Genomic DNA, 6,080 nt, shown 5'->3' on the forward strand with positions numbered 1-6,080 from the left:
ATATACCATGAGTGGGAAGGCACTTACTGGTTGTAGATGAAGGTGAGGACAAGGGGGACCTTTTCCTCTTGGGAAGCTCTTGTTTTTCAATCTCCATTAAGTCAGGTATAGACTCTGCCCGAGACAATACTTTAGAGGTGGTGGGAGCCATATTAACTTCCTTGGGGGATGATGCTCAAACTTCAACAGGTTGCGCACTTGATGCAGAAAGCTGGGCTACCACCTCTAGGGGAGATGCATCTGATGGGGATACTGTTTGTGGTAGTACTTTTGGTGGTGGAAGCCATCTTGACCTCTTTGCAAGTTTGTCACCTGGCTTTAACATGTCGAGCACTTGACCCAGATGGCTGGGCCACTACAACTAAGGAACATGCAGCTGATGGGACAGGTTCTAACACTGGTCCCCCTGTGGTAGTAAGTTGTGGATTATTGTTTTTGGTGGCCCCTTAATAGCTTAAGTAAAATTAAGTTGGCGAAAAAGTAAATTCTTAGCATGGCCTACACTAATATATTCAGCATTTGCTTTCAAGATCGCATCTTCTTCTTTCTTGTATTCTCTAAAACTTTTATTGTTTGATTCAAGATGTTCTTTACAGTTTGTATCTCTGTTGTATTGGCCATATTCTAACAAAGAACAGTTAATATAGACCTTCGTATTATTATAGTACCGGGATGGGTGACCATACTTTAAACAATTGAAGCATTGTATAAGCCTAGGTTCATATTCTCGAACACGTACTCTTTCATTCTCTATACTTGCATGATCAGGTATAACAGGGGTTTCAAATGTTAAAACTATCATACTTGCATTGGGGATCATACTGATTTACTTTCCAAACATTAGAAAGGCACATATCCAGAATTTCTGGTTCCGAGAACTCATATAGGTCACTATCGAAAACTACTCCTTTAATGTAATTGAAGCTCATGTGTGGTTTAATATTTTCAATAGGATCAGTGTCTTCAATCTTTATGCCACAAAGCATGTGGGCTTGAGTATCTGATTTAGAATTGATAAAAAAAGAATTGCTTACCATATCTACTAATATTCTTACTTGCTAATTAAACCAACTTTTTTGTATAAATTTACTCACCTTGTAATAGTTGTAATTATCAATCTTCCCAGATGCAATGATCCATGTTGGAGGCTTGGGGGTTCTTACTTCTGGAAGTCTATGTTCTATTACTTTTTATATCACTTCTTCAGATTTATCTGCATCCAGATTTCTTGGTACTTTATCACAAAGAGCCCTAAAATCATACAATTATCAATTGTTATGCTCTTTAATTTTTTGTTTGCTTTTAAAGCAATCTCAACACTTGAAAATAATACCCAAGCTTCCCAAAATCCTTTAATACCAATAAGCTCCATGAAAATTTCTTTGATTGCCACAAACCTATAAAAGACTTCATGAATTGTATCATAGCTACAACCAATTGGAATGTTTTCTAAATGGAGAGTTTTCAAATTTTAGTTGAATCTGGTATTGCGCCTGAACCAAAGTGTTAAGTATTACTGCACTGTAATGGTTCACTGGCTACTTTTCTCTTGCTAAGGGTAGAAAAGAGACTTTAGCTATGGTAAACAGCTCTTCTAGAAGGACACTCCAAAATCAAAATCAATGTTCTCCAAGTCTTGGGTAGTGCCATAGCCTCTGTACCATGGTCTTCCACTGTCTTAGGTTAAAGTTCTCTTGCTTTAGGGTACACTCAGGGACAATTTTCTCTTATTTCTTTTCCTCTTGTTTTGTTTATAGTTTTAATAGTTTATAAAGGAATTATTTATTCTAATGTGTTAGTTCTTAAAATACTTTTTGCCTTGTTTCCTTTCCTCACTAGGCTGTTTTCCCTGCTGGGGCCCCTGGGCTTATAGCATTCTGCTTGGCCAACTAGGGTTGTAGCTTATTAAGTAATAATAATAATGGAAGCTGGTGGACAGGAGAGGATGTGCTAGACCAAGAGAAACGTGAGACTGTTTTGACCTGGAACTCCTAAGATTTCAACCTAAGTCACAAGGAGAGGTGTCTCGAATTGATAAAAAGTTCTCTAAGGTGAGAAGCAGTTGAACAAATAGATGTGGTGGTGGTTAAATACTGTTTAAGGATGTCTGATCAGTTCACAACAATGAAGATCACAGTTCCCAATTATAAAACTCAGGTTTATAAAACCATCATCATCGATGCCTCAGAAATGAAGTAAGGAATTTGTAATATAAGGCCCAGAGAGTGAGAGAGGAAAAAAATTATCACCGAAACACAACTGAGGGGAAAACCTTACAGATGCATTTTGAAGGCAAGTACCAGGGGGCAAAGGCACCAGCTACCACTAGTGTATTATTGGGTCCTTTGACAGGCCAAAATAGTATTACAGTACAATGGATTGCTCTCTGGTTATGGTTCATTTTTCCCCTGCCTACATACACACACTTGACAGCACTAAGATACCTTAAAATTCTTCTTCACTTAAGGGGTTAACTCCTGCATTATAATTCTTCAGTGTCTACTTTCCAATTGATAATGGTAGGAGAGACTTTAGTTATGGAAAGCACCTCTTCTAGGACACTCAAAAATCAAACCATTGTTCTCTATTTATGGGTAGTCCCATAGCTTCTGTATCATGGCCCTCCAATGTACTGGGTTGGAGTTCTCATGCTCGAGGTTACATTTAGACATGCTATTCTATGTTCCCTTATTTCATTTCCTTACTAGGCTATATTTCTTGTCGGGGCCCTTGGTCTCATAGCAGGATGCCTTTCCAACTAGGGTTGTAGCTTAGTACTATTACTAATACTAATAACAATGATAAAATCTAATTAGGATTGGACAGCAAAGTAGAAGAAAAGAATGGTAAATTGGGGTAAGGTAGAAGGCTAAAAAATGGATGCAGCTTGGGGAGAAAGGCCAGTTTCTTCGACCTTTAGTAATGACCCACAACACCATCAAAAGTGCACTGATGGCACTGCCTTCATACAATGTTGATTTCTCCAACAATGAAGCAAAATGAAGCATGAGTGATAAGGTAATAGAGGAGTCATTATATTAATTTGCAAGTTTCCCACTTTGACATGAACACTTATCAAGACGATAAATCTGATATCACAATAGGTGCAAACAGGGGTGCTTAACCTGAATGAGAAAGGAGGCTGAAAGGAGGAAATGCTGTAAGCCTGCCAAAAGCAGGATCTACTGTCCATAAATGGTAAAAAGGGAGACATTTTTATACTTCTTTTCCAGAAGCTGAAAATTCCAAGTTTCAGAGGACCTTATTCCTGATAATTCAGCACCAAAGTGATAAAAAGAGGTTGTTTGAGGATGGACATCAAGATGGAAGAAAGGAAGTCGAAATGGATGTAAACTAAAAGCTGACAAGCAATATTTAAAGGCAAGACAAACAACAAAGACAAAATGCAAGGACACATGCACAGAATTTTATTAATAGCTGAAAAGATAATTCTTCAAAATATTTACACGAATTACTAAATATGAGGAATAGCAAGCCAGCCGTATTAATGCATTAATGATAAATCCTGTACCAAGTAGCTCGAAGTAGTTACAGGCATATGGAAATAACATGCAAAACACGAGAGCATATAACACAAAAGAATACCATTCCTAGATGATGCCGCTTCACTAACTGTACCGCAACAATCATGTAGACCTACAGAGCTACTCTTATGCCAAAGCAAAGGCACCTGAACTGGAACACTTTACATCCCTAAAACAAACCTTAGGTGTTGTATTTCCTCGAACCTGGAGGAAGCTCATAAAAATAGGCATTTGACAGGTCTACTAAAGACAACTATTCACTTCACACTGCTGCCAGAAGAGTCAAAGGGGTTTCGAGGGCAAACTTAGTGACCATCAGGAACATATTCAGCCTTGAATCTTCTAATGCAGGTTTCCAGCACCTGGAAGACTGTGGTACCAAGAAATGTTAATGGCAGAACACTGGGGCTGACCTGTTCCACTGCTCCCTTGGCTGGCAACTCCTCAATTTCTTCCCATGAGACTCAGGACTTGCCCACAACTGTGGATCAACTGATTGTGAGGACAGAGTGAAGGAGAGATCAATAGATACAGTACTATTCTTGCAAAATAGGAAGGACCAACAGATCTGGTTGAAGACTTAGCAGTTGCCAAGGAATTGAAAGAAGATTCTTCCCACCAGTGACCATACAGCTAGACTGTCACCTTCAAAACCTCCTACTCACTCTTCATCTGCAACAGAATCAAGTCTTGCCAGACCGTTGTCTTCTACCTTATGGTAGAGAGAGAGAGAGAGAGAGAGAGAGAGAGAGAGAGAGAGAGAGAGAGAGAGAGAGAGAGAAAAAAACTCCAAAAGGTCTGACCTCTCTTCTGTGGATATGCTAATACCTCGAGTGCATTGGCTACTGGCTGGTTCATTGGCTTCTCCGCAATCCTGCCAGAACTGTCAAAGGAGTTTTCATGGCAAACTTTGTGACCATCAGGAACTTGTTCAACCTTGAAACTTTTAATGCAGATTTCCAGTACCTGGAAGACTGTGGTACCAAGAAATGTTAATGGCAGAACACTAGGGCTGAACTGTTCCACTGCTCACTTGGCCGGCAACTCCTCAATTTCTTCCCATGAGGCTCGAGACTTGCCCACAACTGTGGATCAATTGATTGAGAGGACAGAGTGAAGGAGAGATCAACAGATACAGTACTATACTTGCAAAATAGTAAGGACCAATAGATCTGGTTGAAGACATACTAGTTGCCAAAGAATTGAGAGAGGATTCCTCCCACCAGAGATTATACAGCTAGACTGTCACCTTCAAAACCTACTCCCCGCTCATCATTCGCCACAGAATTAGGTCTAGCCAGACCGTTGTCTTCTACCGGCTGGTAAGAAAAAATAAAATACTCTAAAAGAGGTCTGGCCTCTCTTTTGTGGTTATGCTTCTACCTCAAGTGCATTGGGGTGTCTGCCTATAAGGAACTTTCTAAAGAAAACCTGATCAGTTACCCAAGCTAACCTGACCACCTCCAGAAGACGGGTCATTACAGAAGACTTCAGGTCAGGTTTCTGGGTGGTTGTGTGGCTGGAAGCAGGAAAATAAATTATAACAAAGGATAAGTGAACTCACTTACGGTTCAAAAGAATGCAACACTACTCAAAAGGTGTTGCATTACATGCTTAGAGGGCATCCATCCTTTAAGAGCGAAAGAAGTGTCTGACTTGGCATTTACCCTTTCCAGCACTCTCCCCCCTTATTCCACACTGCACAAGAATGCAAAGGTTTGAAAGAAGTCTTACGCATTAAGTTTGAAAAATTCCAAACCAGACACTAACTCTCACACAATGTATCTCTACTATCCAATTCAGTAGCAGCCTAAACAGGGAGACAGGTTCTGACCCCTTGGTAAATGCAATAACAGGAGCATTTCTGTAACTTGACTCCCTTTTCCCCACTTGATATACTGTATGTTGGTTATTTTAATCTACTCTTAAAAAAAGTCAGATGAAGGACATTGCTAGAGGCAACAGGCCAGACTACACAAGACAGAAGGGAAACCCATGTAAGTGGTTGGTGGCTGAGTAGCAGAAACTGTGCAACGACAGCCACTCTTTGTTCAGAAGTTAACTGGTACACCTTACCATTATTAGCCACATTATGAAGGGAAGTCTGCTGTTGTGTCCGCCACATTGGCAGTCAACAAATGTCTTCGAAAAGATCTCAAAAGTAGCAGATACCTGGAAGTACCTGTGCTACTAACACGAGTAGCTGACACTTCAGAGGTCAGCCAAGGATGTCCTTGGATTGAGATGGCATGCTCAGCATTAGGTCTAAACTCTGAATCCAAGGACACCCTGGGAGTAGTGCTCCACCAGCCAAAAACAACCGATGTTTCATGGACATTTCTTAGGCCTGCAGTAACATCCTCCAAAGATAAAATAGTAAACATTTTTCATACAATTATCATGTCTTATTGAAGGAAATGAAATCAGATCAATTTGGTCATGAGGTGCAATATGGTCATAAGGTGATGATGGGGACTAGACTTGTTGAATGAAACCTAGATGACACTAATGAGCCCAAAGTAATGGGGGCGACCT

At 40.1% G+C, this 6,080-nt stretch overlaps 1 protein-coding gene across 1 annotated transcript in view; it reads right to left on the bottom strand.

Moving 5' to 3' along the window:
• LOC137658441 (Krueppel-like factor 5) overlaps nucleotides 1-1,215 on the bottom strand; it is a 41,702-nt gene extending 40,487 nt beyond the window's left edge. Inside the window, exon 1 of the mRNA XM_068393162.1 lies at nucleotides 1,095-1,215. The gene's annotated coding sequence lies outside the window, so the exon portion shown is untranslated. The remainder of the gene's footprint in view (nucleotides 1-1,094) is intronic.
• Nucleotides 1,216-6,080: the final 4,865 nt, after the last annotated feature.

The sequence above is a fragment of the Palaemon carinicauda genome, chromosome 19 (genome assembly GCF_036898095.1).
Source record: "Palaemon carinicauda isolate YSFRI2023 chromosome 19, ASM3689809v2, whole genome shotgun sequence".
Classification (NCBI taxonomy): Eukaryota; Metazoa; Arthropoda; class Malacostraca; order Decapoda; family Palaemonidae; genus Palaemon; species Palaemon carinicauda.